Below are 11,778 nucleotides of genomic sequence, written 5' to 3'. Positions count from 1 at the left end.
TTTGTATTTTATGCTTCTGGCGTTCACTTCTTAATCCCTAACTATTCGATCTGGTGGAACAATGCCCTAGGGTGAAGCCTAGGTTGCCCGGAACGTAGAAATGACCATAACTTTTACACTGGTAGCAATTATTCCTTTTATACGATGGAAAAACTGTTGTATTTCTATTGTATTTTATGCTTCTGGCGTTCACTTCTTAGGCCCTAACTATTCGATCTGGTGGAACAACGTCCTAGGGTGAAGCCTAGGTTGCCCGGAAGGTAGAAATTCCCATAAGTTTCATAATGGTTGCAATTATTCGTTTTATACGATGGAAAAACTGTTGTATCTCTATTGTATTTTATGCTTCGGGCGTTGACTTCTTAGGCCCTAACACTTCGATCTGGTGGAGCAACGACCTACAGTGAACCCTACGTTGCCCGGAACGTAGAAATGACCATCACTTTCAAACTGGTTGCAATTAATCCTGTTATACGATGGAAAAACTGTTGTATTTTTATTGCATTTTATGCTTCGGGCGTTGACTTCTAAGGCCCTAACTATTCAATATGTTGCAGCAACGCCCTAGAGTGAAGCCTAGGTTGCTCGGAATGTAGAAATGACCATAACTTTCACACTGGCTGCAATTATTCGTTTTATACGATGGAAAAATTGTTGTATTTATTTTGTATTTTATGCTTCTGGCGTTCACTTCTTAATCCCTAACTGTTCGATCTGGTGGAACAATGCCCTAGGGTGAAGCCTAGGTTGCCCGGAACGTAGAAATGACCATAACTTTTACACTGGTAGCAATTATTCGTCTTATACAATTAAAAAACTGTTGTATTTATATTGTATTTTCTGCTTCTGGCGTTGACTTCATAGGCCCTAACTATTCGATCTGGTGGAGCAATGCCTCAGAGATAAGTCTAGGATGCCCGAAACGCCGAAATGATCATTACTTTCACGCTTGTTGCAATTATTCCTGTTATACGATGAAAAGACCGTTGTATTTTTATTGTATTTTATGCTTCAGGCGTAGGCTTCTAAGGCCGTAGCTATTCGATATGGTGGAGCACCGCCCTAGAGTGAAGCCTAGGTTGCCCGGAACGTAGAAATGACCATAACTATTAGACTGTAGCAATTATTCGTTTTATACAATGGAAAAACTGTTCTATTTATTTTGTATTTTATGCTTCGCGCGTTGACTTCTAAGGCCCTAACTGTTTGATCTGGTGGAGCAACGCCCTAGAGTGAAGCCTAGGTTTCCCGGAACGTAGAAATGACCATCACTTTCAAACTGGTTGCAATTAATCCGGTCATACGATGGAAAAACTGTTGTATTTTTATTGCATTTTATGCTTCTGGCGTTCACTTCTTAGGCCCTAACTATTCGATCTGGTGGAACAACGTCCTAGGGTGAAGCCTAGGTTGCCCGGAAGGTAGAAATTACCATAAGTTTCATAATGGTTGCAATTATTCGTTTTATACGATGGAAAAGCTGTTGTATTTATATCGTATTTTATGCTTCTGGCGTTGACTTCTAAGGCCCTAGCTATTCGATCTAGTGGAGCAACGCCCTAGAGTGAAGCCTAGGTTTCCCGGATCGTAGAAATGACCATCACTTTCAAACTGGTTGCAATTAATCCTATTATACGATGGAAAAACTGTTGTATTTTTATTGCATTTTATGCTTCTGGCGTTCACTTCTTAGGCCCTAACTATTCGATCTGGTGGAACAACGTCCTAGGGTGAAGCCTAGGTTGCCCGGAAGGTAGAAATTACCATAAGTTTCATAATGGTTGCAATTATTCGTTTTATACGATGGAAAAACTGTTGTATCTCTATTGTATTTTATGCTTCGGGCGTTGACTTCTTAGGCCCTAACACTTCGATCTGGTGGAGCAACGCCCTACAGTGAAGCCTAGGTTGCCCGGAACGTTAGATTTGACCATAACCTTCACACAGGTTGCAATTAATCGTTTTATACGGTGAAAAGGCTGTTGTATTTATTTTGTATTTTATTCTTCTGGCGTTGACTTCTTAGGCCCCAACTATTCGATATGGTGGAATAACGCCGTAGAGTGAAGCCTAGGTTGCCCGGAACGTAGAAATGACCATTACTTTCACACTGTTTGCAATTATTCCTTTTATACGATGGAAAAGCTGCTGTATTTATATCGTATTTTATGCTTCTGGCGTTGACTTCTAAGGACCTAACTATTCGATCTGGTGGAGCAACGCCCTAGAGTGAAGCCTAGGTTGCTCGCAATGTAGAAATGACCATAACTTTCACACTGGTTGCAATTATTCGTTTTATACGACGGAAAAACTGTTGTATTTAAATTGAATTTTATGCTTCTGCCGCTCACGTCTTGGGCCCTAACTATTCGATCTGGTGGAACAACGCCCTAGGGTGAAGCCTAGGTTGCCCGGAACGTAGAAATGACCATAACATTTACACTGGTAGCAATTATTCGTTTTATAGAATGGAAAAACTGTTGTATTTATATTGTATTTTATGCTTCTGGCGTTGACTTCTTAGGCCCTAACTATTCGATCTGGTGGAGCAATGCCTCAGAGTTAAGTCTAGGATGCCCGAAACGCCGAAATGATCATTACTTTCACGCTTGTTGCAATTATTCCTGTTATACGATGAAAAGACCGTTTTTTTTTATTGTATTTTATGCTTCAGGCGTAGGCTTCTAAGGCCGTAGCTATTCGATATGGTGGAGCACCGCCCTAGAGTGAAGCCTAGGTTGCCCGGAACGTAGAAATGAACATAACTTTTACACTGGTAGCAATTATTCGTTTTATACATTGGAAAAACTGTTCTATTTATTTTGCATTTTATGCTTCGGGCGTTGACTTCTAAGGCCCTAACTGTTTCATCTGGTGGAGCAACGCCCCAGAGTGAAGCCTAGGTTGCCCGGAACGTAGAAATGACCATTACTTTCACACTGTTTGCAATTATTCCTTTTATACGATGGAAAAGCTGCTGGATTTATATCGTATTTTATGCTTCTGGCGTTGACTTCTAAGGCCCTAACTGTTTGATCTGGTGGAGCAACGCCCTAGAGTGAAGCCTAGGTTGCCCGGAACGTAGAAATGACCATCACTTTCAAACTGGTTGCAATTAATCCTGTTATACGATGGAAAAACCGTTGTATTTTTATTGCATTTTATGCTTCGGGCGTTGACTTCTAAGGACCTAACTATTCGATCTGGTGGAGCAACGCCCTAGAGTTTAGCCTAGGTAGCTCGGAACGTAGAAATGACCATTACTTTCACACTGTTTGCAATTATTCCTTTTATACGATGGAAAAGCTGTTGTATTTATATCGTATTTTATGCTTCTGGCGTTGACTTCTAAGGCCCTAGCTATTCGATCTAGTGGAGCAACGCCCTAGAGTGAAGCCTAGGTTTCCCGGAACGTAGAAATGACCATCACTTTCAAACTGGTTGCAATTAATCCTGTTATACGATGGAAAAACTGTTGTATTTTTATCGCATTTTATGCTTCTGGCGTTCACTTCTTAGGCCCTAACTATTCGATCTGGTGGAACAACGTCCTAGGGTGAAGCCTAGGTTGCCCGGAAGGTAGAAATTACCATAAGTTTCATAATGGTTGCAATTATTCGTTTTATACGATGGAAAAACTGTTGTATCTCTATTGTATTTTATGCTTCGGGCGTTGACTTCTTAGGCCCTAACACTTCGATCTGGTGGAGCAACGCCCTACAGTGAAGCCTAGGTTGCCCGGAACGTAGATATGACCATAACCTTCACACAGGTTGCAATTATTCGTTTTATACGGTGTAAAGGCTGTTGTATTTATTTTGTATTTTATTCTTCTGGTGTTGACTTCTTAGGCCCCAACTATTCGATATGGTGGAATAACGCCGTAGAGTGAAGCCTAGGTTGCCCGGAACGTAGAAATGACCATTACTTTCACACTGTTTGCAATTATGCCTTTTATACGATGGAAAAGCTGCTGGATTTATATCGTATTTTATGCTTCTGGCGTTGACTTCTAAGGACCTAACTATTCGATCTGGTGGAGCAACGCCCTAGAGTGAAGCCTAGGTTGCTCGCAATGTAGAAATGACCATAACTTTCACACTGGTTGCAATTATTCGTTTTATACGACGGAAAAACTGTTGTATTTAAATTGAATTTTATGCTTCTGCCGCTCACTTCTTGGGCCCTAACTATTCGATCTGGTGGAACAACGCCCTAGGGTGAAGCCTAGGTTGCCCGGAAGGTAGAAATGACCATAACATTTACACTGGTAGCAATTATTCGTTTTATAGAATGGAAAAACTGTTGTATTTATATTGTATTTTATGCTTCTGGCGTTGACTTCTTAGGCCCTAACTATTCGATCTGGTGGAGCAATGCCTCAGAGTTAAGTCTAGGATGCCCGAAACGCCGAAATGATCATTACTTTCACGCTTGTTGCAATTATTCCTGTTATACGATGAAAAGACCGTTTTTTTTTATTGTATTTTATGCTTCAGGCGTAGGCTTCTAAGGCCGTAGCTATTCGATATGGTGGAGCACCGCCCTAGAGTGAAGCCTAGGTTGCCCGGAACGTAGAAATGAACATAACTTTTACACTGGTAGCAATTATTCGTTTTATACATTGGAAAAACTGTTCTATTTATTTTGCATTTTATGCTTCGGGCGTTGACTTCTAAGGCCCTAACTGTTTCATCTGGTGGAGCAACGCCCCAGAGTGAAGCCTAGGTTGCCCGGAACGTAGAAATGACCATTACTTTCACACTGTTTGCAATTATTCCTTTTATACGATGGAAAAGCTGCTGGATTTATATCGTATTTTATGCTTCTGGCGTTGACTTCTAAGGCCCTAACTGTTTGATCTGGTGGAGCAACGCCCCAGAGTGAAGCCTAGGTTGCCCGGAACGTAGAAATGACCATCACTTTCAAACTGGTTGCAATTAATCCTGTTATACGATGGAAAAGCTGTTGTATTTTTATTGCATTTTATGCTTCTGGCGTTCACTTCTTAGGCCCTAACTATTCGATCTGGTGGAACAACGTCCTAGGGTGAAGCCTAGGTTGCCCGGAAGGTAGAAATGACCATAAGTTTCATAATGGTTGCAATTATTCGTTTTATACGATGGAAAAACTGATGTATTTCTATTGTATTTTATGCTTCGGGCGTTGACTTCTTAGGCCCTAACTCTTCGATCTGGTGTAGCAACGCCCGACAGTGAAGCCTAGGTTGCCCGGAACGTAGATATGACCATAACCTTCACACGGGTTGCAATTATTCGTTTTATACGGTGTAAAGGCTGTTGTATTTGTTTTGTATTTTATTCTTCTGGTGTTGACTTCTTAGGACCTAACTATTCGATATGGTGGAATAACGCCGTAGAGTGAAGCCTAGCTTGCCCGGAACGTAGAAATGACCATTACTTTCACACTGTTTGCAATTATTCCTTTTATACGATGGAAAAGCTGCTGTATTTATATCGTATTTTATGCTTCTGGTGTTGACTTCTAAGGACCTAACTATTCGATCTGGTGGAGCAACGCCCTAGAGTGAAGCCTAGGTTGCTCGGAATGTAGAAATGACCATAACTTTCACACTGGTTGCAATTATTCGTTTTATACGATGGAAAAACTGTTGTATTTATATTGTATTTTATGCTTCTGGCGTTCACTTCTTGGGCCCTAACCCTTCGATCTGGTGGAACAACGCCCTAGGGTGAAGCCTGGGTTGCCCGGGACGTAGAAATGACCATAACATTTACACTGGTAGCAATTATTCGTTTTATACAATTGAAAAACTGTTCTTTTTATTTTGTATTTTATGCTTCGGGCGTTGACTTCTAAGGCCCTAACTGTTTGATCTGGTGGAGCAACGCCCTAGGGTGAAGCCTAGGTTGCCCGGAACGTAGAAATGACCATTACTTTCACACTGTTTGCAATTATTCCCTTTATACGATGGAAAAGCTGCTGTATTTATATCGTATTTTATGCTTCTGGCGTTGACTTCTAAGGACCTAACTATTCGATCTGGTGGAGCAACGCCCTAGAGTTTAGCCTAGGTAGCTCGGAACGTAGAAATGACCATTACTTTCACACTGTTTGCAATTATTCCTTTTATACGATGGAAAAGCTGTTGTATTTATATCGTATTTTATGCTTCTGGCGTTGACTTCTAAGGCCCTAGCTAATCGATCTAGTGGAGCAACGCCCTAGAGTGAAGCCTAGGTTTCCCGGAACGTAGAAATGACCATCACTTTCAAACTGGTTGCAATTAATCCTGTTATACGATGGAAAAACTGTTGTATTTTTATCGCATTTTATGCTTCTGGCGTTCACTTCTTAGGCCCTAACTATTCGATCTGGTGGAACAACGTCCTAGGGTGAAGCCTAGGTTGCCCGGAAGGTAGAAATTACCATAAGTTTCATAATGGTTGCAATTATTCGTTTTATACGATGGAAAAACTGTTGTATCTCTATTGTATTTTATGCTTCGGGCGTTGACTTCTTAGGCCCTAACACTTCGATCTGGTGGAGCAACGCCCTACAGTGAAGGCTAGGTTGCCCGGAACGTAGATATGACCATAACCTTCACACAGGTTGCAATTATTCGTTTTATACGGTGTAAAGGCTGTTGTATTTATTTTGTATTTTATTCTTCTGGTGTTGACTTCTTAGGCCCCAACTATTCGATATGGTGGAATAACGCCGTAGAGTGAAGCCTAGGTTGCCCGGAACGTAGAAATGACCATTACTTTCACACTGTTTGCAATTATTCCTTTTATACGATGGAAAAGCTGCTGGATTTATATCGTATTTTATGCTTCTGGCGTTGACTTCTAAGGACCTAACTATTCGATCTGGTGGAGCAACGCCCTAGAGTGAAGCCTAGGTTGCTCGGAATGTAGAAATGACCATAACTTTCACACTGGTTGCAATTATTCGTTTTATACGATGGAAAAACTGTTGTATTTAAATTGTATTTTATGCTTCTGCCGCTCACTTCTTGGGCCCTAACTATTCGATCTGGTGGAACAACGCCCTAGGGTGAAGCCTAGGTTGCCCGGAACGTAGAAATGACCATAACATTTACACTGGTAGCAATTATTCGTTTTATAGAATGGAAAAACTGTTGTATTTATATTGTATTTTATGCTTCTGGCGTTGACTTCTTAGGCCCTAACTATTCGATCTGGTGGAGCAATGCCTCAGAGTTAAGTCTAGGATGCCCGAAACGCCGAAATGATCATTACTTTCACGCTTGTTGCAATTATTCCTGTTATACGATGAAAAGACCGTTGTATTTTTATTGTATTTTATGCTTCAGGCGTAGGCTTCTAAGGCCGTAGCTATTCGATATGGTGGAGCACCGCCCTAGGGTGAAGCCTAGGTTGCCCGGAACGTAGAAATGACCATTACTTTCACACTGTTTGCAATTATTCCTTTTATACGATGGAAAAGCTGTTGTATTTATATCGTATTTTATGCTTCTGGCGTTGACTTCTAAGGCCCTAGCTATTCGATCTAGTGGAGCAACGCCCTAGAGTGAAGCCTAGGTTTCCCGGAACGTAGAAATGACCATCACTTTCAAACTGGTTGCAATTAATCCTGTTATACGATGGAAAAACTGTTGTATTTTTATCGCATTTTATGCTTCTGGCGTTCACTTCTTAGGCCCTAACTATTCGATCTGGTGGAACAACGTCCTAGGGTGAAGCCTAGGTTGCCCGGAAGGTAGAAATTATCATAAGTTTCATAATGGTTGCAATTATTCGTTTTATACGATGGAAAAACTGTTGTATCTCTATTGTATTTTATGCTTCGGGCGTTGACTTCTTAGGCCCTAACACTTCGATCTGGTGGAGCAACGCCCTACAGTGAAGGCTAGGTTGCCCGGAACGTAGATATGACCATAACCTTCACACAGGTTGCAATTATTCGTTTTATACGGTGTAAAGGCTGTTGTATTTATTTTGTATTTTATTCTTCTGGTGTTGACTTCTTAGGCCCCAACTATTCGATATGGTGGAATAACGCCGTAGAGTGAAGCCTAGGTTGCCCGGAACGTAGAAATGACCATTACTTTCACACTGTTTGCAATTATTCCTTTTATACGATGGAAAAGCTGCTGGATTTATATCGTATTTTATGCTTCTGGCGTTGACTTCTAAGGACCTAACTATTCGATCTGGTGGAGCAACGCCCGAGAGTGAAGCCTAGGTTGCTCGGAATGTAGAAATGACCATAACTTTCACACTGGTTGCAATTATTCGTTTTATACGATGGAAAAACTGTTGTATTTAAATTGTATTTTATGCTTCTGCCGCTCACTTCTTGGGCCCTAACTATTCGATCTGGTGGAACAACGCCCTAGGGTGAAGCCTAGGTTGCCCGGAACGTAGAAATGACCATAACATTTACACTGGTAGCAATTATTCGTTTTATAGAATGGAAAAACTGTTGTATTTATATTGTATTTTATGCTTCTGGCGTTGACTTCTTAGGCCCTAACTATTCGATCTGGTGGAGCAATGCCTCAGAGTTAAGTCTAGGATGCCCGAAACGCCGAAATGATCATTACTTTCACGCTTGTTGCAATTATTCCTGTTATACGATGAAAAGACCGTTGTATTTTTATTGTATTTTATGCTTCAGGCGTAGGCTTCTAAGGCCGTAGCTATTCGATATGGTGGAGCACCGCCCTAGGGTGAAGCCTAGGTTGCCCGGAACGTAGAAATGACCATTACTTTCACACTGTTTGCAATTATTCCTTTTATACGATGGAAAAGCTGCTGTATTTATATCGTATTTTATGCTTCTGGCGTTGACTTCTAAGGACCTAACTATTCGATCTGGTGGAGCAACGCCCTAGAGTGAAGCCTAGGTTGCTCGGAATGTAGAAATGACCATAACTTTCACACTGGTTGCAATTATTCGTTTTATACGATGGAAAAACTGTTGTATTTATATTGTATTTTATGCTTCTGGCGTTCACTTCTTGGGCCCTAACCCTTCGATCTGGTGGAACAACGCCCTAGGGTGAAGCCTAGGTTGCCCGGGACGTAGAAATGACCATAACATTTACACTGGTAGCAATTATTCGTTTTATACAATTGAAAAACTGTTCTTTTTATTTTGTATTTTATGCTTCGGGCGTTGACTTCTAAGGACCTAACTATTCGATCTGGTGGAGCAACGCCCTAGAGTGAAGCCTATGTTGCCCGGAACGTAGAAATGACCATAACTATTACACTGGTAGCAATTATTCGTTTTATACAATGGAAAAACTGTTCTATTTACTTTGTATTTTATGCTTCGGGCGTTGACTTCTAAGGCCCTAACTGTTTGATCTGGTGGAGCAACGCCCTAGAGTGAAGCCTAGGTTTCCCGGAACGTAGAAATGACCATCACTTTCACACTGGTTGCAATTAATCCTGTTATACGATGGAAAAACTGTTGTATTTTCATTGCATTTTATGCTTCCGGCGTTCACTTCTTAGGCCCTAACTATTCGATCTGGTGGAACAACGTCCTAGGGTGAAGCCTAGGTTGCCCGGAAGGTAGAAATTACCATAAGTTTCATAATGGTTGCCATTATTCGTTTTATACGATGGAAAAACTGTTGTATTTCTATTGTATTTTATGCTTCGGGCGTTGACTTCTTAGGCCTTAGCACTTCGAGCTGGTGGAGCAACGCCCTACAGTGAAGCCTAGGTTGCCCGGAACGTAGATATGACCATAACCTTCACACAGGTTGCAATTATTCGTTTTATACGGTGTAAAGGCTGTTGTATTTATTTTGTATTTTATTCTTCTGGTGTTGACTTCTTAGGCCCTAACTATTCGATATGGAGGAATAACGCCGTAGAGTGAAGCCTAGGTTGCCCGGAACGTAGAAATGACCATTACTTTCACACTGTTTGCAATTATTCCTTTTACACGATGGAAAAGCTGCTGTATTTATATCGTATTTTATGCTTCTGGCGTTGACTTCTAAGGACTCAACTATTCGATCTGGTGGAGCAACGCCCTAGAGTGAAGCCTAGGTTGCTCGGAATGTAGAAATGACCATAACTTTCACACTGGTTGCAATTATTCGTTTTATACGATGGAAAAACTGTTGTATTTATATTGTATTTTATGCTTCTGCCGTTCACTTCTTGGGCCCTAACTATTCGATCTGGTGGAACAACGCCCTAGGGTGAAGCCTAGGTTGCCTGGAACGTAGAAATGACCATAACATTTACACTGGTAGCAATTATTCGTTTTATACAATGGAAAAACTGTTCTTTTTATTTTGTATTTTATGCTTCGGGCGTTGACTTCTAAGGCCCTAACTGTTTGATCTGGTGGAGCAACGCCCTAGAGTTAAGCCTAGGTTTCCCGGAACGTAGAAATGACCATCACTTTCAAACTGGTTGCAATTAATCCTGTTATACGATGGAAAAACTGTTGTATTTTTATTGCATTTTATGCTTCTGGCGTTCACTACTTAGGCCCTAACTATTCGATCTGGTGGAACAACGTCCTAGGGTGAAGCCTAGGTTGCACGGAAGGTAGAAATTACCATAAGTTTCATAATGGTTGCAATTATTCGATTTATACGGTGTAAAGGCTGTTGTATTTATTTTGTATTTTATTCTTCTGGTGTTGACTTCTTAGGCCCTAACTATTCGATATGGTGGAATAACGCCGTAGAGTGAAGCCTAGGTTGCCCGGAACGTAGAAATGACCATTACTTTCACACTGTTTGCAATTATTCCTTTTATACGATGGAAAAGCTGCTGCATTTATATCGTATTTTATGGTTCTGGCGTTGACTTCTAAGGACCTAACTATTCGATCTGGTGGAGCAACGCCCTAGAGTGAAGCCTAGGTTGCTCGGAATGTAGAAATGACCATAACTTTCACACTGGTTGCAATTATTCGTTTTATACGATGGAAAAGCTGTTGTATTTATATTGCATTTTATGCTTCTGGCGTTCACTTCTTAGGCCGTAACTATTCGATCTGGTGGAACAACGTCCTAGGGTGAAGCCTAGGTTGCCCGGAAGGTAGAAATTACCATAAGTTTCATAATGGTTGCAATTATTCGTTTTATACGATGGAAAAACTGTTGTATCTCTATTGTATTTTATGCTTCGGGCGTTGACTTCTTAGGCCCTAACACTTCGATCTGGTGGAGCAACGCCCTACAGAGTAGCCTAGGTTGGCCGGAACGTAGATATGATCATAACCTTCACACAGGTTGCAATTATTCGTTTTATACGGTGTAAAGGCTGTTGTATTTATTTTGTATTTTATTCTTCTGGTGTTGACTTCTTAGGCCCCAACTATTCGATATGGTGGAATAACGCCGTAGAGTGAAGCCTAGGTTGCTCGGAATGTAGAAATGACCATAGCTTTCACACTGGTTGCAATTATTCGTTTTATACGATGGAAAAACTGTTGTATTTATATTGTATTTTATGCTTCTGGCGTTCACTTCTTAGGCCCTAACTATTCGATCTGGTGGAACAACGCCCTAGGGTGAAGCCTAGGTTGCCCGGAACGTAGAAATGACCATAACTTTTACACTGGTACCAATTATTCGTTTTATACAATGGAAAAGCTGTTCTATTTATTTTGTATTTTATGCTTCGGGCGTTGACTTCTAAGGCCCTAACTGTTTGATCTGGTGTAGCAACGCCCTAGAGTGAAGCCTAGGTTGCCCGGAACGTAGAAATGACCATCACTTTCAAACTGGTTGCAATTAATCCTGTTATACGATGGAAAAACTGTTGA

This window comes from Calliopsis andreniformis, unplaced genomic scaffold (genome assembly GCF_051401765.1).
Source record: "Calliopsis andreniformis isolate RMS-2024a unplaced genomic scaffold, iyCalAndr_principal scaffold0008, whole genome shotgun sequence".
NCBI classification, from domain to species: Eukaryota; Metazoa; Arthropoda; class Insecta; order Hymenoptera; family Andrenidae; genus Calliopsis; species Calliopsis andreniformis.
Note: the sequence above shows the minus strand (reverse complement) of the source record.